Consider the following 22,483-nt stretch of genomic DNA (forward strand, 5'->3'; position numbering starts at 1 on the left):
CTGAACCGGCCAAATGAGCTGCTCGTTTCTGGATGACGAGATTAACGACGTGTTGTGTATCCTACGTAACCTTACGACACACCTACGTTCCCGAATTATAATTTCATAGCCGAATCTTTTCATACTGACATCGATGCAGTGAATACCGCATGCATTTGACACTTCTGTTGATTGAGAAGTTCCCCTGTGGCATTACAGTAAATAGTGGCGCTTTAAATGTCCCTAAAAAGTGGAGGGGCCCCAACCTTAATAACGCACTGCCTGTCACTAAACCCCCACACACGCTGCGCTGATTGTTGGAAAGAATATGTCTGAGAGAAAGGTTAAGATGGAGAGGAAGGATCATGAAAGGTAGATTTTGACGCGTATATAACTGGACATCATAATTAGTTCATTACGGAAAGCACGCAGAATAAACTTATTTATAAGTGTGTACTGTCTATGTGGCTCCAGGCTCCTTTGCGTGATATGACATTTTACAGAGCGAAATAGCTTAAACTAAATCTCGGTGCCCCTGCTGAAGGTCTGAAGGATGTCTGCAAGCCGGGTCAGGCTGCAGCCCTCCTAGTAAAATGGTTTTATTTTATTTTTTACTAGAGAACGTCACCGTGCGAATGAGTAAAACAATTCCCACCTTTTCTTTTATCTGCTGTACTACTTCTTCGTGACATATTTCAGATCAGGTTAAAAACATCAATATTCCAGCTTTCAAGCGGCTAGAGATGACTGCTGCCCTGAATAAAAGTGCGGGTTCTAGCTTTGGTCGTACGTTACCTTTCATTTTTTTCTTTTGTTTTAGAATATCGCCTTCGCTAAAATTTGGGGTCATTCCACACGAAACGCACCACGGCTTGCAGTCGAGGCTTCCTGATTTATTTCAGGAAATTTATGACTGTTTATTGACCGTCTAAAATTTTTGCCGTACATTTTATGGCAAAAAAGATTTTCGCTCCTGTAACAGCCCTTTAAATTTTACAAAGCACTGAAAACTCGGTGCGATTAAAAAATTCACAAAGAAAGCATTTTTTGTATTTTCCACGCATAGAATTTTCTCAGAACCATTCGTAAGCACTGCTTATTTTTATGAAACAATGGTAACTTTAACCGATTTTTAATTTTTAATCTATGGATGCATACCGCCATTATCAAAAATATTTAAAATATGAAGCCCTTTTTTGCGATCACTAGGAAAAGTTGCGTCGGGTACATCACGAATGTACATGATTTTAATAATAGTTCAATTGGAATATAACGGGATGTTTCAAAAAGGAAAATACGAAAATATGAAAAATTGCGTTCAGTCCCATTACCGCTTTAAATTTTACCGTGAGGTAGTCAAAGTAAAAGCACATGAAACAGTCTATTTGGTAATCAATTACAGGGATTGGGCTCAGCGATTTTAATGAGAGCAATTCTTGCTATAGGCGAACGAGTCGTTTTGAGCGTCCACGCCGGCGGCCACTGTTGCCCTCTGCTGCCACTCGAAAGCCAACGCCACGGCGGTGCTGCTTAAAATATTAGCCTGGCGAGAACTTGCACGCTCAGGCGTTCATGCTTCCCCACCCAGACACCCAGACCATAGCTGGTCCCGGCGCTTCTGATGTGTTGCGTTTACATGATAAGTGGTGGAATCAAGTGACTCGGGGACGGGGTGCCCGCATGACTACACGGCATATGAGTATATCAAGCAACAAAGCTGTCTGTTTTTGTTTTTTGACTTGGTCCACAATGTGGTGAAATCTACAGTCTAATACGTGACAAAAAGCACATTTTTGAAAATTGATACCTTTTTTTAATGAAAGGTAGATCGTCATATTCTAAACGAACGATTTTTAACATGTTTTACCTGTCTCAGGCAGCCGACAATAAAACCGTAGTGATCACAAATAACTACAGATTCTTCAAAAATTCTAAACATTGCATATTTCGCGTTAAAATAGCAACTAAAACTGAATAAATGTTTTCAAGTGTGTATTTATTTTTACCTGATACCAAAGTCATTTCTTGTGCATTTGCACTAAAAATGTGAAACGTAAACTGCAAAAATTTTTGCGAATTTTTTCAGCGAGACCCAGCTTTGAAAAAGTCTGTAATGCAAGGGGCCGTCCATCACCCGACATTTTTTGTAAGCTATTGTGCAAAAAAAGCTGTTGGCAGGAGTGTAAAGAGCTATATATTTTCTTAACAAAAAAAATGGCTGTAGGGCGGGGGAGTTAAGGCCGAGCGCCTTCATTGGTGCATTTGGCGTGGAATGACTCGGCGCCAAATAACCCTCAGGTACACGTTTGCCACGAAGACTGTTTATTGTCGCGCAGCACTACCTATGCCATATAGAGTACTGCTTCTCGTCAGCAATATGTGCACGTAACCCAGTTTTGCTTCGGAGCGCAAAAACATAAATTGCTTGAAGAATGAGGGTAATAGCTATAGGTAGGTGCGAGTTGTGTGGAATGGTTCTTGAGATGTTTTTACGACATTTGAACACTTACAAGCAACTTCTGTGCAACCGTAATTTACAATATGATATATAAGTGAAGCTCTTGCCGCTACTTTTTAGCTTACACAGAGATTAATTGTCATGATAAATAATTGCTAGTTCTGACAAGCAGTCCCTTCGTCCATAAGCGTGGCCGAAGCATTAGATGTGGATTCATATCAATAACACTGAAATGCGCTGCTCGTTGAGATGAAGTGGTACTTCTTGAGTACAATGCGGAAGTGCAAACAACAGAAGCTTGATACTGCGCTCAGAGATTCCGAGTAGTCTGCGTCGATACTGCTATATCGACGCGGGCATGCAAATGCGTGTCAGGGTATCTATAACAGCGGAACATTCTGCACTAAAAAGCTGATTGCATTCATGTAAGGTCTCATTCTTCTTTCGCCATCATAACCACAGATTGGCATTACCAAAAAGAGGAACACTTCGGCCCACGTCAATATGTCTGAATACCTTGCGGATTTTTCTGTCCGCCGGCCGATCATGCAGCTTGATGCCGCAAGGCTAAGCAGCAGGGAGTGAAATAGGTTATCGTTCGATTTCTGCGCAGGTGGCTGAATGAAGTGCATTCAGAATGATAAATAATTACTTGTTACTTTGGTCAGCGAATGAAGGCGCGGGACAGCTACCTTAATTCATCGTGTGTCTTTGTCGCCACTCAGTTGCACAAGTATAGGATTTCTTTATTGTTCCTGCAATGTGGCTAGAATTGCAAGTACCTTGATTTTATATAATTCTTATTTGAAGTGGGTGAATAATAAAGTGCGGAGCATTCAAAGCCAGCATTCCGTATACGGAGCATTCACGTGTGGCAACTCCGCCCCTTGCCCATTACGGTTCGACGCAGCGGGGTCGCCTTTTTGTTAGCTCTTTTTTATTCTTTTTCAGCAGAAATCCATTGGAGAGGCATGTCGCTGTTATCAAGTATTAAGCCAAATTGCACTAAAACTCTAAAACGGCATCGATGATTGATCGCTGCACTTCGAGATGACCTATTGCCTCGACCTTGTTTCCGGAGTGCCCGAAGTCAGAACGCTTATTTTTCGTGGCATTTTGAAGCGCATCAGCTGAAAATGATTCTGCATTAATTGAAGGCGCTTATTAGCTGATAAATAAAAGCTGAAGCTAGGGGCAACTGAACAATAACACTGTTTCAAAAAGTTTTTTTACAATCTTCAAGGATAGGCCTGGCCCCGACCTCACAGCAATGCGCAGCCATAGAATCAGCAAAGGCTCTAGGGGAAAGCGCAACGCTAAGTTCTCGCAGTGGAGGGAACCTAGGTAAAGCCGAAATTCTCTAAAAAACAAGTTTCAGATCGCCTTTCGCGTCAAAATACGTTTGTTGCCTTGTGCAAACTTAGTTGCTATATGCCACGTGTCCAAGCAACTGTGTGTACAAATATCAATTCTGTGAGCGGCTACGCTATGCGCACTGTTCACGCGCTGAAACCGCAATTCGTTGCGCACAACAGTTGGCGCCCACAGAGTCGCTGCCAAAAATACGTGTCGTTATTAGGATTAGGGAGGTAAACCAGAGAAGGTACTCGTTTGCAATCTTGCACTGGAAGAAAGTTAATGGAGCTCTATGAATGGAATAAGGAATAAACAGAAGTAAGGATTTTGTGTGCAGAAAATTCATATTCTATCGCGCAGAAAAAGAAGGCAATTTAAGGTTTGTGAAAGTAGTTTGGTTATTCAGGGTTTAACGTACCAAAGTGACTATGATGAACGCCGTAGAGAAGGGATCCGGAAATTTCGACCACCTCGAGTTCTTTAACGTGCAATGACATCGCAGAGTACATGGGCCTCTAAAATTTAGCCTCCATCGAAATTCGACTGCCGTCGTCGGATCGAACCCGCGTCTTTCTTGTTAGCAACCGAGCACCACAACCACTGAGCCACCGCGGAGGCAGGAAGCAATCTCAAGCTGATGGGCTAATAGAATTCGTGAACCCATGGAATAAAATATTAAATAAAGCTATCGCAGCATATCATAATATAATAGAGGTCTCTTTGTAATTACAGAAAAAAAATATGCACTGAGCACGAAGAAATAAAACTAAGAAAATTTGAGCCACTCGCACAAAAATTCACGCCATTACTAAATATGTTTTGTGCAAAAATAGGAGACTAAAACATATAAAATATGCAATTGATGCATTACTGTTCCAGCAGAGAGTATTCAAAGTAACAGAACTATTCATTCTAAACTTTTCATCTGTAGAAAACACAAATAATTACTCCTGCGAAGCGCTTTCAGATAGTCCGCAGGGCAGTGCCACGGTTACCTCCGGGCCGTCTTCGATGCCTTCAGAGGGACTCGGTAAGCAGCGAATTTCCTTGACAACTACACATGATAAAGTTACAGGTTGGCACCCGTCGATAGGCCGAGCTGGGCGGAGCTGTCATGTTGGTCCTGGCCAAAATGAGACTAATGGACGTCATCTTTTCAGACATAGTTGTCGCTTTCATCTACAATTTGCAGTGCCGAAGGTTTCAAAATTGCGACGACACAACTATTTACGGTCGTTTCAAGACTCGGACGCCACTTAAAAGACCATGCTCTCCATTACGGTTTCCCGCATTGACAACTTTCGCAAGAAGTTTAAAAACACTCCATCATGCGATTGGAAGAAAAAGTGAATACAAAACGGAAGTATAGTTCATTTGCTACATATTGAATTCGAGTACTTGCCTAGAAGCGGCACAAATTGCGCAAAATGTGCCATTAGAGCCCTTGTTGAAACTGAATCATAAATAGGCGCGGTAATGGAACAATTAAGAAACGGAGCAGTGCCCGACTGTTAAAGCTATAAAACAAGATAAGCACTGAAAGAAAATGAGATGGCCGTGTTATTGTTTCTCTAGAACCAACGCGAACATCTCATGAGCTTCTCTCAAAACACGGAGTCAATATTCGTACATTTATGGCGCTGAAAAATACGCCGTGGGTTGATAGCTGGTGTTTATTCAATACATTATGTGCTAGTTGCTGTTCGTTCATTACTTTATCCCTTCGCTTACGGCACGGTTCTGGTGTCCACCGATATGTGAGACAGATACCGCTCCATTTTCTTTCCCCAAGAAGCAATTTTCATTCAATACGAGTACGGTTTTGCAAGTTATGGAGTTTATGGCAGCTACATATGGAGAGAAATATTTATTGAAACCGTCAGCTTGAACGCATGAAGACAACTGCCACGTGCTTTCCTACGCGTGTAGAACATAGGTAGTACATAATGTAGCCGAAAAATATTCTGTATTTTATACACACATACTTGAACGTGTGCCCATAAGCTCTAGTCAAGCTCTAATCGCCGGAATCGGTTATGCGGAATCGTTGCTGGCTTGGCATCACTACAAGCAGCGTAATCAGTTCCCGTTGCCCGGGCTGCTATCGGTGAACACATGCGGCAATTGAGGTTAGGGGCATATTGAAAGGGCACGTCGTGCATTACACGTGATAACCTTCCCCGAGAGCAATAAAAAGAGAATAAGTGGCTAAAGTGCGATAAGTCCCTTTATGAGCCCATCACACCGCCTTTTTTTTTCTACGTTAGAGAGGCACGAGGAGGCGGCAGTGTCCAACTCACCCTTGCTAGGCCAGTAAGGCGCTGACAACAACTACAAGTGGTGCCTAAAAAAACAACCATTCTTGGACTACGGTTAACACTTTGAATGCAAAAGGACGCGTTACACTTCCTGTTCGCAAAGTAGAAGCAGCCAGAAGTTTTTCACATTTCATTTTATTTGCCTCATGACTGACGTTCTCGTCTTTACTGATGCATGAAGCGGATGGAGATAAGTGAATTTTGGATGCGCGTCTCACACATGGCAGCGTAAACTTGAATTTGCGGAAAGCAGTGTTGCTTCCTTCATGTTAACTAAGACTAGGCTGGAGAGTCTATCAACTTTGCTTAAGGTGTAGTAAATAGAGAATTTCGCAATTACTCAATCAGGAAGACTGGCCCTCATTAGTAGCATAGGTACACGCAGGTTAAAGTTACTTAATATACTAATGGCTCTTCTGTAAAAGACTGCGTGGCTAGAAGACCGTTAATTGGTCAAGTTACCAAGGAAGCCTTTGTGCCAGGTCACACTAAATCTTCGAACGTGTCGGTATTGACCTTTATAAATGTCATCAGTCTAACTACATGCATAGCAGTGTAGAAGCCTCTATCATTGCTTTCCGGTAACGTAGGACTGTCCTGCGCCAATCAGCTCAGGCTCCATAGAACTGCATAGGCCACGGGATGCTAAGTTATCATCACAATCTTCCTCAATAGAACCAAAATTATTTCGGAAACATAATACACGGCACAATGAAACGCGTGCGTGTTTTAGAGAAGATATTTACCTCAAAAAAGCTTCACCCCTTCCGCGATGCACCACGAATGGCCGTTGAGGATGTCTTGATAGTCGACCGACATAAGCTAAATGCTAGCGGATCTCACGACGCAGTCACCCTCTGTTGCGACGAAACGAGATTACATTATTCAGCAGCGATAACGTTTTATCAAGCGAGAAAGATCATAGGGGTCTCCCCAGAAAGAACTGGGAGGCTTTTTTAGATATATCATGTACCCATACAGTATGCTCAATGATGGCTTAATAAGCGGAGTGAAACTGACCGCATATCGAAATATGGGCGTTTTTGGCTTAAAATAAACACATAAACGGGCGACGTATTTCAACGCGAAAATGGCTGTCCAGCTTAAAACCCACCTATTACGAAAAGGATGATTCCTACTACCCTTGAGCTCAGCCGCCCTATAGAAGTGGTGGGCACCTCAAAGCTTCCGAAAGTGCTTCTAAGATTGTCCCGCTGCTTTCGGCATGAGCCACACTGCCCGCATTTCTTTTATAAACGCTCCACACTATCAGGCAGGCAATTTTACTTTTAAGACAGTACTAGTGTTATTTCACAAAATCGGGGCATAGATCCGTGAGAGCAAAAGAATGAAGCATCCAAAATCGGCGCCTGAGGGTAAAGATATGAAGGGTTCAGCTTCGGTGTACAAGAGAGAACGAATGAAGCTCATCAACCCACTTCCACAAGACAGTCATGCTCACAATACCCATGAGAACTCCTCCAACCAATATACACACTTCACTTTAACCCACAAGAAGCACAACCCATTTAAACCTTTCAGAAGTATTGACACAACAGAGGGATAATTAAACTGCACCGAACCTTTCCGAAGTCTGCACCAAGAAGCTCATGATAGCAGCCACCACCACCCTCCCGCACATCCACCATCGCTCTACAGAAGGCCACCACCCATCTCCCATCTCCACACTCCAACGGTCCCCACTCACCAGAAACCCGCGCTTCAATGGAGCGAAAAAGTTACGACGAAATATAAATTCAAAGAATCAGTGTTACCCGCCGCGGTGGCTCAGTAATTAGGGCGCTCGGCTACTGATCGGAGTACCCGGGTTCGAACACGACAGTGGCGGTTGCGTTTCGATGGAGGCTAAACACAAAGGCGCCCGTGGACTGTGCGATGTCAGTGGACGTTGTCAGTGCAAGTTGAAGATCCCTAGGTGGTCGAAATTATTCCGGAGCCCTCCACTACCTCACCTCTTTCTTCCTTTCTTCTCTCAGTCTCTCCTTTATCGCTTCTTTTACGGCGCGGTAAAGGTGTCCGCCGAGATGCGAGCCAGTGACTGCGCCATTTCCTTTCCCCGAAAGCCAATTTTCATTTTCATTTCAATGTGACGGCAACCAATGTGAAGCGAAAGGAAAAATCATCCAGCTGTCGCAGCTTCACCGCATCCGTTCGTATGATAATCTATACAACTAATTTTTTTCTGTAGTCACCTGTTTGCAGCAAGTACACGTGGCTAAAGGCAACAAACCGCTTTATCCAGGGCGTTTGTTAAATCGCTTAAGTAGTGTATTTACTAAGGCGGCGTTTAACCACGAAAATGTTGAAAATATTGATGATCGAACTGCAGAGAAGAAAACAGCATATGTTGGGAAATTCTTAAGGAAGATGATAAATGTTAACGTAAAAGAAACGCTGTATGCAATGCGTTCAAGAGTACGATTGCTCCTCGTCTTAAACCGCGATGCTTTCCGGGCTTGTGGCACCGCCATACGCTCTTAATTACACCAATCCAGATCAAAGCGCATATGATTGCACATATGATCGCAATATGCTACTACTCTGTGGCTTTCTGGCGAATCATAAATTGTTCTCATGTGTGCGTAGCTTTGCCAAATCGTCACCGCTTTAGGTAACATTAATCCCTCCTTCGGCACAGCTGCAACGTTCGAGTTAGATAAGGATTATTCCTGCGACGCAATCACTGACTCTAGCGCGACGTAAGAGAGCGACCTGCGAGTGTCAGCGGTCGATATCGTGCTGCTACACGCAGCAGCTGATAGTACCTTTTCTGGCGGAAGGTAAAGAAAAAATTCAAAGCGGACGCCACGAAACAACCGTCGTATGCTGCACAATGGACGAGGAGAAAAATCTAGGCGCGCCTCAAAAGAATTACCAACAAAAGAAAATGCCTGCAAATCGCGCCGCTATGCATGGTATGACATTCTCTGCCAAACAAAAGGTGTAGTAAAGGAAGAGAGATTAAAAACGTTTCTGTAAAAATAATTAGAAAGAAATAAAGTGCTGTGTTAGAGATCATGCTTCTGAGTTCGCGGTGGCAGGTGAGCAACTCCTAATTTGTAGGCGATGAAGTTTAACCATTTTAACCTCTTGCGTTGCCAGCTTAGTGGCTTGCATGGCGAGAAAGTGTTCGCTCGCACGTTGGATTGCCAGGAAGCGCTAACGTTCGTAATTACGGCGATGTTGAAATGCCTCCACTTGCTATGCTAAGGACATCTTGTGCGACGGAATAAATTTGACTGCTGCACAACCGCTTGGGTCATGATCGGGTATCGGATTTGTCACTGGAAGGTGGTCAAATTGTTGAAGAATTTTGTTTTTTTTTTCGAATGGAGGCAACTAGATATGCACAGCTGTGTTTCACATCGTTCCGCTATATACAGGGCGTCTTACCTAAGACTACACAATATTGCCACAGTACCAAACAATCCAGTGGCGCCATACCGCGGCCGAACTGTTTTAGATGGGGCTTGCCATGCCTTGCGCACTGGAGGGGCTAGAGGTTTTCGTCTTCTTCCTCGCTCGAGCTCCCTGCTGTCTTGCACTCCTAGCACGTCTAATTAAACCTGGTTTGAGTGCTTCGCCCGTTTGTCGGTGACATATTTGGTGGAGCCGCTGGGTAACGGTCCAAGTACGCTGACCTCGAGGACACTCTTGACGTCAGTTCTCAACGCGTGACTACAACACCAGTCCACAAGGCGAGCCGCCGCCTGCGAGGCCTATAGCCAGAGTTGGGCCAACTCGCAAGACCAGCTAGGGCCATGACGTCCGCTACGGCTAGCCAGACAAGTCAGCATTCCGGGAATGCCCCGCCGTTCGTCCTTCACACGCCTCGGTCGCCCCCATCATTCCACGGTGAGAGGTTTGAGGACGTCGAAGACTGGCTGGCCAGCTTTGACCGAGTGGCGGGTTTTAATGAGTGGGACGGCGAGCGCAAGCTGCGCAACGTCTACTTTTCGCTGCAGGACTCAGCCAAAACGTGGTTTGAGAACCACAAAGCTTCCTTTACCACCTCGGAGGCTTTTCGTCGAGAGCTGCTAGCGACATTTACCAGCAGCGAAAGAAAAGAGAGGGCTGAAATCGTCCTGCGCTCAAGATCAGAGCAGACGAAAGAGAGCGTCACGATGTTCATAGAAGACATGACACGGCTGTTCAATCGGGCCGACCCTACTATGCCCGAAGCCCAGAAGGTACGCCACTTAATGCATGGCGTAAAAGAGCAGCTATTTGCCGGACTGGTCCGTGACCCGCCAAGAACAGTGTCCGACTTCATCAAGGAGGCAATGGGTATCGAGCGCTCTCTGCAGGAACGGGGCGCCCGCTATACGGACGTCAGGCTACTGTAGCAGCGGCTTCCCAATACACGCCTACGTCGCTGCCCGCCGAGGATCTTCGGGAGCTTGTAAGGGGCCTTGTGCGCGAAGAACTGGCGGAACTTCGCATTGAAACTGCACAGGTCAGCGTCACTGCCGTAACGGACGTGGTCCGCGAAGAAATCCGACGAGTTGTGCAGCCACCCCCAGCTCCACACCCGGCGCCCTCCGTTATGACGTACAGCGAGGCGCTACGAAGTCCCGGGCCAGCGATGCGAGCTTTTTCCACCGTCGCTCCTGTGCCATACCTGCAGGAGCCAGTCGCAACTGAACCCTCCGTGCCATAGGAGTTCAGACCACCCGTGAGCAAAGCGCACGCATGGCGTACGCCAAACAATCGGCCGCTGTGTTACCACTGCGGGGAGCCCGGCCACATCCTCCGCCACTGCCCCTACTGCAGAACGGGTTTAAGGGGGTTTTCGCCTGACGCACCTCGACCACGCTACGGTGAAATACCACGGCATATTGAACAGTACTTGGCTGACAACGTGCAATCTTTAACCTCGCACTGACGCCAGTCCCGATCGCCATCCCCAAGGCCGTGCTCTTCGCCCGGCCGCCCGTCATCCTCTGGCCAGTTCAGAGGCACGTCCCCACGTCGGGAAATCTGAAGACGGCGTCCACCGGGGGTAGGGCTGCCGCTACTGGACCAAGTCAAGAGCCTCCACCCGACGGTTCGCCGCGACGCTCCGACCGACAACGACCTGACCCGACGACCTCGACGACGCGCTGCGACCGACTGGCCTCCGCCGAAATTCCAGTATCCGCTGACAAACACGACGTTACCGCACTCGTGGATACCGGCGCCGATTTTTCGTTAATGAGCAGACGGTTAGCCACGGTCTTGAGAAAGGTTCTGACCCCTTGGTCTGGGCCGCAGATCCGGACTGCTGGTGGCCACGTGGTAACTCCGATCGGTGTCTGCACTTCGCGAGTCCAGATCCGCGGTGTTACTTTCCCTGGTTGCTTTGCTGTGTTACCCGAGTGCTCCAAAGACCTTACACTCGGTGTGGATTTCCTTCAGGAGTACTGTGCCGTTATCAACCTCCAGGAGCTAATAGTGTCGTTTTCCACCCAAGACCCTGTCGACGACGATACCGAGCCACGCAGGGCTAAGTTATGCGTCTGTGACGACCACGTATTGATCCCGTCAAGAGCCAGCATGTTTGTTACTGTCGAGTGTGATAACAGCCCCAGCACTTGTGGCATCGCTGAAACCATCATCTCATTGCTCCTGGGTCGGCAAGGCTGTGTGGCTCGCGGAATAATTGAATTGAACAGTGGGCGAACCGAACTTTTAGTGACCAATTTTGGTTCTGAACACCAGTGTTTGCCTGGCAAAACAGCTTTAGCGTATTTCGAAGAACTTAGCGAATTCGCGGGACAGCACGCGCTGTCCGAAATTCCGGCATCAGTGGAGGCACCGACCACTCTCATAAAAACCGACGTTAACCCGAACATCCCGTCTAATCAGAAACGCTGCCTCGAGAGCATTATCGAATCTTTCCGCGACTGTTTTGCCTTGACCTCCAAGGTTGGGCAGGCTCCGCTCATACAGCACCGCATGATAGTAGACGCAAACCAGCGACAGTTATGCCAGCCGCCTTATCAGATCTCTTCAAAGGAACGTGATGCCATTCGCCGAAAAGTAAAGAAATGCTCCAAGACGACGTGATACAACCGTCGACGAGCCCGTGGACATCGCCTGTTGTTCTAGTGGCGAAGAAAGATGGAGCACTACGGTTCTGTGTTGATTACAGGCGTCTCAACAAAGTCACCGAAAAAGACGTTTATCCTCTGCCACGCATTGATGACTCCCTGCTCCGGTTACGCCACGCCACGTACTTCTCGTCACTAGATTTACGCAGTGGCTATTGGCAAATCGAGGTGGAGGAACGCGACCGGGAAAAGACCGCCTTTATTACACCGGACGGTCTGTACGAATTCCCAGTGCTTCCTTTCGGCCTGTGCTCGACTCCTGCTACCATTCAGCGGATGATGGACACCGTGCTTGCCGATCTAAAATGGCAGTCCTGCCTAGTGTACCTAGATGACGTAGTCATCTTCTCCGCCACGTTCAAAGAGCACCTGAGGCTCCTACGTGCTGTGTTCGAAGCAATTCGTTCGGCCGGTCTTTCCCTCAAGCCCGAAAAGTGTCAATTTGCCGTCCAGGAGTTGAAGTTTCTCGGCCACATCGTGAGCGCTGAGGGAGACAGCCCTGACCTCGATACGACAGCCGCCGTCGCTGCTTTTCCGTGCTAACTGATAAGCGCAGCGTGCGCCGCTTTCTGGGTCTCTGCGCCTATTATCGGCGCTTTGTGCCGAACTTCTCCCAGATCGCTGAGCCTCTCACCCGCCTCACGAAAGATTCCGAACCGTTCCTTTGGGGCCAGGAGCAACAACACGTCTTTGAAGACCTCCGCACTCGTCTCTAGAGTACGCCCATGCTTGGCCACTTCGATCAGTCAGCCGACACTGAACTGCACCCCGACGCCAGCAATATCGGCCTCGGTGCGGTCCTTGTGCAGTGGCAGGATGGTATCGAACGTGTCATCGCATACGCAAGCCGTACCTTGACACGCTCGGAGGCGAACTATTCCACTACTGAACAAAAATGCCTAGCAATTCTTTGGGCAGTAACCAAATTTCGCCCGTATTTTTACGGGCGCCCTTTTTGAGTCGTCAGTGATCACCATTCGCTTTGTTGGCTGGCGAACCTCAAAGATCCTTCGGGACGGCTGGCACGCTGGAGCCTTCGCCTTCAAGAGTTCGATGTCACCATCGTTTATAAGTACGATAGGAAGCACAGCGACGCCGACTGTCTGTCTCGCGCTCATATCGAGGATAACCGAGCTGATCTTGACGACGATTCTATTTTTCTCGGCGCCATCTCCACGTCCGTCCTCACTCTACACCAAAGGGACGACAGTGAACTACGGCCTCTCATTGACTATCTTGAAGGAAGCGCTACGTCGCCCCTTCCCTCGAATCTTCTCACGTGGACTGTCATCATTCTGTTTGCGCGATGGAGTTCTGTATAAGAAAAACTACAACCCGACGGAAGCTGCCTACCTGCTTGTCGTACCTGCGAAGTTGCGCGACGAAGTTCTGCAGGCGTGCCATGATGACCCATCTTCTGGTCACATGGGTTTTTCCCGCACTTTGGCGCGGATACGCCAAAAGTACTACTGGCCCAGGGTTGCTGCAATTGTCCAGCGTTACGTCAGAACTTGCCGTGAGTGCCAACGTCGCAAGACGCCGCCGACTAAGCCAGCCGGACTGCTGCAGCCCATTGATCCGCCACAAGTCCCCTTCCACCAAGTCGGCATGAACTTACTCGGCCCATTTCCAGAGTACTCGCTGGGTGACCGCTACATTGTGGTCGCCACCGACTACCTCAGCCGGCACTGTGAAACTAAAGCTCTCCCTCGTGGTACCGCTGACGAAATTGCGAACTTTTTCGTTCAAAATATTGTGCTTCGTCACGGTGCACCCACCATCGTTGTAACTGACAGGGGAACGGCGTTCACCTCGGCCCTTACGCAGGAAGTTATGTTCCTGAGCAGCCCAAGTCACCGCAAAACAACAGCTTACAACCCTCAAACGAACGGACTCACCGAACAGCTCAACAAGACGATCGCCGACATGATTTCCATGTATGTTGACGCAGCACAACGGCAACTGGGATGCCATATTCCCTTACGTCAGATTTGCCTACAACACTGCTCTACAAGAAACAACACGCTTCACTCCATTTCGTTTAGTGCATGGTCGCGAAGCCATAACCATGCTGGATGCAGTGCTGCTTCCGACTAGTGGTACCTTACCTGTTACGGGTGCTGCCCAATTCGTTCGTCACGCCGAGGCCACCCGCCAACTCGCCCGACAGCGCATCCGGCACCAGCAAGCCCTCGACACTCACCGCTATAACCTCCGCCACAGAGCTGTTAGTTACCAGCCTGGCGAACAAGTCTGGGTTTGGAGCCCAATCCGCATGCGTTGGCGCTCCGAAAAGCTTCTCCGCCGATATTTTGGCCCCTACGAGGTACCCCGCTAAGTCAGTGAGTTGAACTATGAAGTTCTCCCCCAGGGAACAGTTCGCTCCTCTAGACGGCCGACACCCGAAGTCATCGATGTCGCACGGATGACGCCTTACCACGCCCGCTAGCGCTTCAGGCGTGTTGTTGTGATCGGAGGCCCCGACAGCGGAACAGACGAGCCCGGCAGGCGCCATCGAACTATGTTTGACCAAAGGTGCTGTCGTCCTGAGAAGAGGATTAGGAACGGCTCCTGGCGACGGTGAGCTGTTACGAAAGGCCTCTCATCCCTTCGTACGGAGTATGGAATGCGGCATTTCTCCCGAACTGCGCCCTCACGTGGACCGGCAGAAAGACCCGAACAAAGGCGCCGGACCCGCCTCGCTCGCTTGCACCTGCGCGGCCAGACAAAGCGGGGGCGGACACGGCTGATTCATCTTACCCTCTGGAATTCTCGGGGCCGTCAGGACGCCTCTTTCCCACGGAGGGGATCACCGCCTGCAAAGCCAACGACCTTATGCACCTGGTCAACCGGCTCAACCGGTCGGAAACAGGATTCCAGGACCTCAAGGCGCCAGGATTCCTTATTGCCTGTGCACGTGTTTGTGGGGGCGGAGCGGTCACAGGGTTAGGGAAGAGACTATGAAGAGAGTGTCTGCCCATTGGACTCTTGATCAGCCACCGGTTTCCCTAGCTAGGTGCCTAGGGAATATCCACTGTATTTAAGCCGCGATTTGGCTGGTTTCACGGCACTTCCTCTCTGACTTTTGGGTCTCCCTGCTTCTGTTGTAAATATGTAGCACTTCATCTATGACTTTTGGGTCTCCCTGCTTCTGTTGTAAATATGTAGCACTTCATCTCTGACTTTTGGGTCTCCCTGCTTCTGTTGTGAATATGTGGCACTTCATCTCTGACTTTTGGGTCTCCGTGCTTCTGTTGTAAATTTGTAGCACTTCATCTCTGACTTTTCGTCTCCCTGCTTCTCTTGTAAATATGTAAATATTCCTTCAAGTTTACCAACCCTCCTGAAGGATTCCCTCCATCGTCTGCAGAGTTCGTCATGCGGTGAAGACATCGGTCTCGATACCCAAGCATATCAACTCGTTGGCAGCGGTGGGATGGTCTGCGCCTGGTCCTGACTCTGGTATGGTAAGTGCGCGGTCTTTCTCTTGGAGCATTGCCAGGTTTTACAACTTTGGAAAATTGTTATCCTAGGTAATAGAAGGTTGGTATAAGAGGCAGCCGGGGCTACTCTGACCAATTGAGTAGAGACTTGCCGTTGCTTCAATAGTCATGGGCTGGAAGACTCTGCGCAAACCAGACCTAGTTCTCGTATGCGGGGAATTGGGCATTGATTGTGGGTCGATCCGTAGAAAACCTGAATTGATTAGGGCAATTGAGGATTTCGGTGCGGACGAGGGGAAGATAGTAGAATGTTGGGAGCTAATTAAGGAGGAGTTGGAGAAGGAAAGGGAACAAAGGAAGCGAGAGGATGAACAAAAGAAGCGAGAGGATGAAGAAAAAAAAAGCGCGAAGAGCAGGAAAGGGAGCACGAGAGGGAGCGCGAAGAGCAGGAAAGAGATCGAGAAAAAACGGCTCGATCTATAGATAGCTCAGGCTGCACAGGCAGAACGCACTAGGCTAGAGGTGCCGAACACAGTGTCAAGCCAGGCAGAGATAGAGAAGCAACGCGAACGAGAACTGGAAGAGCTCAGGCGTAAAGTTAAATTGCTCAGAAGGCAAAGAGCGAGAGCGCGTCTGAGAATTTTTAGAAGAGGAGAAAATTTCTAAAGATCGTAGTGATGGCAGCGGGCCGCGCTCCCATCAGGGTGTCAGCGACCAGCCCACGAACCCCGCTTGGTCTGCTAGGGACCCAATTGCTGCTCGGAAGAGCAGAGAAAGGGCCGGTTCTAGCCCTGATAAAGATGCCGCTATGGCAAATGAGGCACAGATTCCGCGCCAGAAAGACTGCGGCGAACTTGCATGTCACCGCACGGAAAGATAGCTTTCCGTCGAAGAGCGTAACGCAGAGTCACTTCACAGCAGCTTTGAAGCGCCCAGACAGACCGCAGCGTTAGTTGAAAAGTGCGATGTCACTGTAACCCGGAATGGCAATGACGCTGCTCCGATATCCACAATTATGACCAGCGAAGTGTTACGCTATGCGGAGATGCAAATGCGGGCAGGCTGTTTTGAGTTGCCGACGGGTAGTGGCCCACGGATAGCGCCCGCTGACAGTTCGATTCTAAGCGCAGAATGCGGCTCAGCGCTGCATCGAAACAAAGAGAAGCTCAGTGATGAGGAAATCACAGCGGCTAGTGACCGGCCGCAAGAAAATGAGCTACCTTGTTTAGAAGAAAGAGCAGCGACCGGCTCGTCAGGGAAACCGTCATCTGGTACTGAGAGCAAAGCGCGAGTGGCTTCGCTGCGCGAGAAAAACAGAGAACGCGACAAGCAATTGCCAAATGCTACGTCGGCTGCAGGTGTTGAGGCGAAGGCCGGCAGCTTAACAACACGCGACGGCACCGCGAGAACTGATGGCAGAAAGCGAAAATCAACAATGGTAGTTTCCCGAAGGCGGCTGCAGGCAAAGAAAGATGTGCGGGTCAAAAGCACCGGAAGTGTGAAAACTAATCAGCATTGTAACGGCCCGACACCTTCGCCGCGGCACAGGAAATCAGAAAGGCGTCGCGTGCAATACCAAACAACTAAGCGTCCAGGGCGAAAGCCACCTGTTTTATTGTGGGACCACGACAGGAGCTGTCGCGAGACAGGTTACGCGTGCGGCGTGCTGCGCAGAAGGGCGCGCAGCTGCCACACAAAAGGCCGCCACAGAACGCGCGGGTGTCGGAGGGGGACACAACATGCCAGAAAGAGAGAGAGGAGGAAGCGGCCCTGTCCAAAAGCCTTGCACTGTAAAGTTTCCAGGAGCCCAGAAGAGGGCAAATACGGGCTGGTTGGTACATGTTTTACGAATTGGAAAAACAGCGCAATCAAAGACGAGACACAAGACAGGAGCCACCCGAAATTTCAGACGCATGTATTTTGCAACAATATTTAAAATAGGCTTTTGAGCTAGAAGAGCATTTTTCTCGATATAACATTGTCAGCGGTGCAGTACATCAGAGTAAAGCTAAGACTTGCTAACAAGCAAGAATGATAACTAATTATGAATAGTTGATTTCTTAACTATTATTGTTAGCCTTCCTAATTATGGAGAGGCTTGTAGCAATATCTATATAAGCAATATCTGTATAAGTTTTTAGAATTTCGAAAATGCAGTTGCCCTCCACGCTATGGCGCAACAAATTTTGACTTCATCGCGCCAAAATACATGCGCTTTCTAGAAGCTTGCAGGCAAAGAGACCTCTCCAGTGCTCGAAACTCGTCGAAATAGCCAAACATTTGTCGAGCCGCACCTTCCGGGGTAACCAAATTTTCGAAATTTTGGAAACTGATATAAATATTACTGACGGTGCGATACACGCCTCTCAATAATTAAGGAATCTAACAGTAATAGTTTAAAACGTAACTATTCAATATAAGATAACCAACGTACTTGTTAGCACGTCATAGGTGTATTCTGATTTACTATACTGATGAAAAATCGTATTCCGAAAAAAGCGTTCTTCTAACTCAAAAGCCTTTTTCTTTTAACTGTGTAAAGTCTTAGGTGAAACACCCTGTATAGAAGCAGTAGCTTTCTTGTCTCTAAGCGTTAGATGGGTTTTTTAAAGCCGCCGCAGTGGCTCAGTTGTTGTGGCGCTCGGCAGCTGACCCGAAAGACGCGGATTCGAACCCGGCCTCGGCGGTTGAATTTCGGTGGAGGGAAATTGATAGAGGCTCGTGTATTGTGGGATGTCAGTGCACGTTAAAGAACCACAGGTTGTCTATATGCTCTAAATTGCCGGAGTCCTTCACTATGGCGACCCTCATAACCTGGGTCGCTTGAGGTTGTCTATATGCTCTAAATTGCCGGCGACCCTCATAACCTGGGTCGCTTCGGGACGTTAAACCCCCATAAACCAAACTGATTCCAAATGTCTACTTCAAGTGCTCAGGACGGGATGGCACTGCTATAATACGTTTAGCAGAATAAGAATGCCACGTTTAACCTGATGTCAATTCCTCCAAATGCTGTCGTTTATTTGCAAAGACAATGGGCTGACCGTTCAACATGCCCCTCTGTGGATCTTCTAAAGGGAACGTTAAATGAGCGTGCATATACTAGTGCCTTTAATAACTAAAGCTTTGAAGCTATCTCAGCATTCACTACTGAAGTATGGAATTGGTAAGACCTCAATAAAGATGCAATTAATTAAGGTATGCTGCAAATTTGAATTTACACTCGATTCTCTGGATGGAGTTTCCATTTGTATTAGTGATACTTTCATATCGATTTTGTCTATTTATGTGATCGAAATAGCTTTATGAACCCAGTTTGTGCGTCTAAGTTTGGTTTTCTGCAGTACTATGAACTAGACCGCGGGCTGTAAGTGTCCTTTATGTATCTCTGCAATGAATATCATTTGTTCTCCCCCCTCCCCTAATTGAATTAAAAAATACGAATGTATCTGGAGCGTTCTTCCTCGGGTGCTCGTTTCTCTGCAAGTATTTACGAATGAATCTGAATCGAGAGTTAAGTAAACAGTAACTTGTTTGTTTTGGCGCATCTCAGACCATCTATGTACCGTCCTAGAGCGTATTCTCTACCGGCCGCAATGTATGTTTCCCCAATTTTCATGCCCACGTGAGGAAAAGGGGGTTTGTTCACGGTGCCTGGCATTTGGTATATGATTACCCCGTTAACACGTTTTTAGCCCATTGGCGCTAGAGCTTCAAATCAGCCGCCCAGCCTTTGTCTGTGAGGTCGATCTGTGTGCCCACGTGGCTACGTGGCTAACCTGCAACCTAGGTGACAGGTGGGCCACCTAGGTGACGTGACCTTGTGACTTTATCCCACCCTCCCCACTAGATTGTGCACAAACTGCACGCAGTGGCAGGTGGCAGTTCAGTTAATGATTAGCCGTGCGAGGTTTCTCAGGATGAGCAACCTGTGTCTCTTGAATCCCACCGGAGGCAGCACTTTTCATTGCAGGGAAGTGGCGTATCGCTTAGCCACTGCACCACTGCGCCAGGAGTGGTGTGAGGACTTCGAGTGATCTGTGAATGTAAAACTCCAATTCATATAAATAATCAAGTTAAACTAAGTAGAAATAGCGCTAGCGCACATATCTCGCATTTGGCCTAACCAAGCTAAATCTTCTGTCAAATTTATCTAGTCGATCTGCGGATTATCAAAAAGTATAGAGGGCATCACGGCTCTTCGGAGAACGGTTTTTCACCGCGCCTGTATATGGCGTTGTTATTCTAGCGAAATAGTATGTCACACAGAAAAGGCTTCAGAGGGCACGCTACGAAGAAGAAAAAAACGTGTTTTTGACACAGCTTAAAAGGAAATTCCTGAATGTCGCAAGATTTCCAACCCAGGCGCCTTTAGGAACGCATCTACTGAGAGGCCTACACTAAGTAGTTGTATGCAAAAGTAGGAGTTATATTCGAGTAGGACAATTCTCCTGCAATATCTCAGTTTTAAAATAAATGCAGAAGATAACGGAACGTGAGCCGTTTGAGTTTACTTTGTCAGAACTCTGTTGCTTCAAAAAGAATCCGCTTAGATAACTTTTCTTAATATATACAAGAGTAAACATTACCTTTTGAAATGTTTGATATATACCGAGTTTACATCTCATCCTTCGACTTGATTTGCGGTTGTTCTATATATGCAAGCTTTTAAATCCTTTAAACGCAACATAGTATATTCAGGGATATTGCGTATTTATGAATCACGAATGGAGCTGAGCTTGAGTTTCGGGAAAAAAGAGCGGCGCGGAAAACGATTGCCACCTGATGATACCTGGGATGAAGACGGAGCATAGGATGTGTGCCTTAACGGGGTTTTTGCGTCATTGGAGAATGTCTTGCTTACTGGGATCCCAATCTCTGCCCGGAGGCGAGCAGTCAGGAGCGAGCAGTCAGCAAACCCTTTGGCGTGAATTTTGTAAAGTGGGAGCAGACTTGGCTTGGTCCGCTAACTGCAAGGCAATGCTCGCACGCAAATAAAAGATTCGTCTCGTGAAATCGACGATTGTGCTCATCCTCGAATGTACAGTCTCCAGGGCTGGTTCAGGAGGCCAGCTGTGTTTTACTGAGTTTCCACAAGTATTAGCAAGGCTTACCAATGTTAATAAGAGAAAAAAATGACTGCACAAAAAATACTCAGAGTGTCATAAAAAATATGCCGCGCTTGTTCTTAAGACCGGTCGGCGGCCATTTGAAATGCAATTGATTAAAGTGCCTTGCAAATGCTGTCACCAATATTACAAGCGTAACTGAATAATAAAGTAACTGATAAGCCTAATGAAGCATAATACCAGGACATTGCTGTACCAATAATTAGAAAAGCAGCAGCAGAAAAAGCTTTGCTGAACGTTATTGAAAACAGATAGCTACTTTACTGGGCGGTATTATTACGCTAATCTTGAATCGCAGCAGCCTGTACGTAGGCCCTCGTTATTCAGCTGCAACACCTCGGTTAATGTGCCTCATTTACCAGGTAACGGCAGGCAGCAATCGCTAGCGGAGTTGTTATGATCTCGCCCGAACTAAAGCCACAACGAAAGCTGCCGTCAAATGTCTGAAAATGCAGTTTAGAATAGGAAAGCCCCACAAAAACAAACAGCCTGCAAAACGGCAAGCACACAGTTGAAAATGTGTCGTTTCTCTATCCGTGTTTCGTGTTTCTCCGCTGCTAAATCCAAGTGGCCCTAAACAATCTACCTCAACTTTTTACCCTCTCAATCTTTCCGATGCTATCATATTTATTTAAACATATCTACTACAGACGCGCATTGTCATCGCACTCACGAAAGCAATAGAACCTCATCTACCCATTTAGCTAGCGTATTATATGTAGGCGCTGGTGGAGCTATGCTAGAATTCGCGTCGTTCTCAGGGCTGCGCATATATCATTAGTATTACTGCAGTGAAATGATAATTATGCGCATAGTAGTGCTAAACACTTGACTCTCCGAAGTAATTCGATCCACTCTTTAGGCACGTGCCTTTAGTTCCATTTTCTGGTCAAGCGACTAAAGTTGTCGGGCGGTTCTAGATGTATTTTGCAGACTATGGTGAATGCCCAGAAGAGAACAGTAATGACTTCCAGTTTTCCGTGAATACGAAAAAATAGGTGTCATCGCAAAAACTGCAACAATAATAAGCACGATCCACGCTTGGCACGGCGAAGGATGTGCCTCAACACTTGCTCTGATTTTGCTTTTCGCCAGTAGGGGAGCGAAGTGGCGATAGGGTCAAGCCGCATAACTTTACCTTGGGTTCCCTCTGTACAGTCGTGTGCGATAGGAGAGGGGACGAACTACCTGCACAAAACAGCGAAGTTTCTTGTGGTTTTTCTACTAAAGTTGTGAATTTCTTTCGGATATTATAATATACTCCAAAGGGAATCTAGCGATAAAACAAAAAAAAACTCACAAGACGGTTACGACGGTGTAACGCGAAGTTCAGCGATAGGTGTTAAGGCGTTTAGTTTTGGGGATATTCCTGGTGGACTTCGGGATATTCCTGTATGCCTGGTGGACTGGTGTAGTGGTCAAGCGATGCACCCCTGCACTGGCAGGCGGCTGTTCCAAACAGCGCCACCTGTAGGGATACGCGGCTCAGGTTGAACCTGATATAAGTTTGAGGTCACGTGACCGTGACATTAACGCACCCACCGGTTACGCCGACGGCGACGAGAAAGCCAGGGGCGTGCGCCTCACAACTGTCGCTGTAAAATTGCATGATGAAGCACCACCGTACAAAAGAACTGGACAGCCGCCGCGGTGGCTGAGTGGTTATGGCGCTCGGCTGCCGGCCCGA

At 47.6% G+C, this 22,483-nt stretch overlaps 1 protein-coding gene across 3 annotated transcripts in view; it reads right to left on the minus strand.

Annotated features, from left to right (window-relative positions):
- LOC144132638 (sulfotransferase ssu-1-like) overlaps nucleotides 1-22,483 on the minus strand; it is a 28,238-nt gene that overhangs the window by 2,831 nt on the left and 2,924 nt on the right. Inside the window, exon 1 of one of the 3 annotated variants that reach the window (XM_077665190.1) lies at nucleotides 6,858-6,972. The exons of 1 other annotated variant lie outside the window; for it this stretch is intronic. The gene's annotated coding sequence lies outside the window, so the exon portion shown is untranslated. Of the gene's footprint in view, nucleotides 1-4,788; nucleotides 4,897-6,857; nucleotides 6,973-22,483 lie in introns of those variants that run through there. One more of the 3 variants, XM_077665191.1, reaches the window with a different exon arrangement.

The sequence above is a fragment of the Amblyomma americanum genome, chromosome 5 (genome assembly GCF_052857255.1).
Source record: "Amblyomma americanum isolate KBUSLIRL-KWMA chromosome 5, ASM5285725v1, whole genome shotgun sequence".
NCBI classification, from domain to species: Eukaryota; Metazoa; Arthropoda; class Arachnida; order Ixodida; family Ixodidae; genus Amblyomma; species Amblyomma americanum.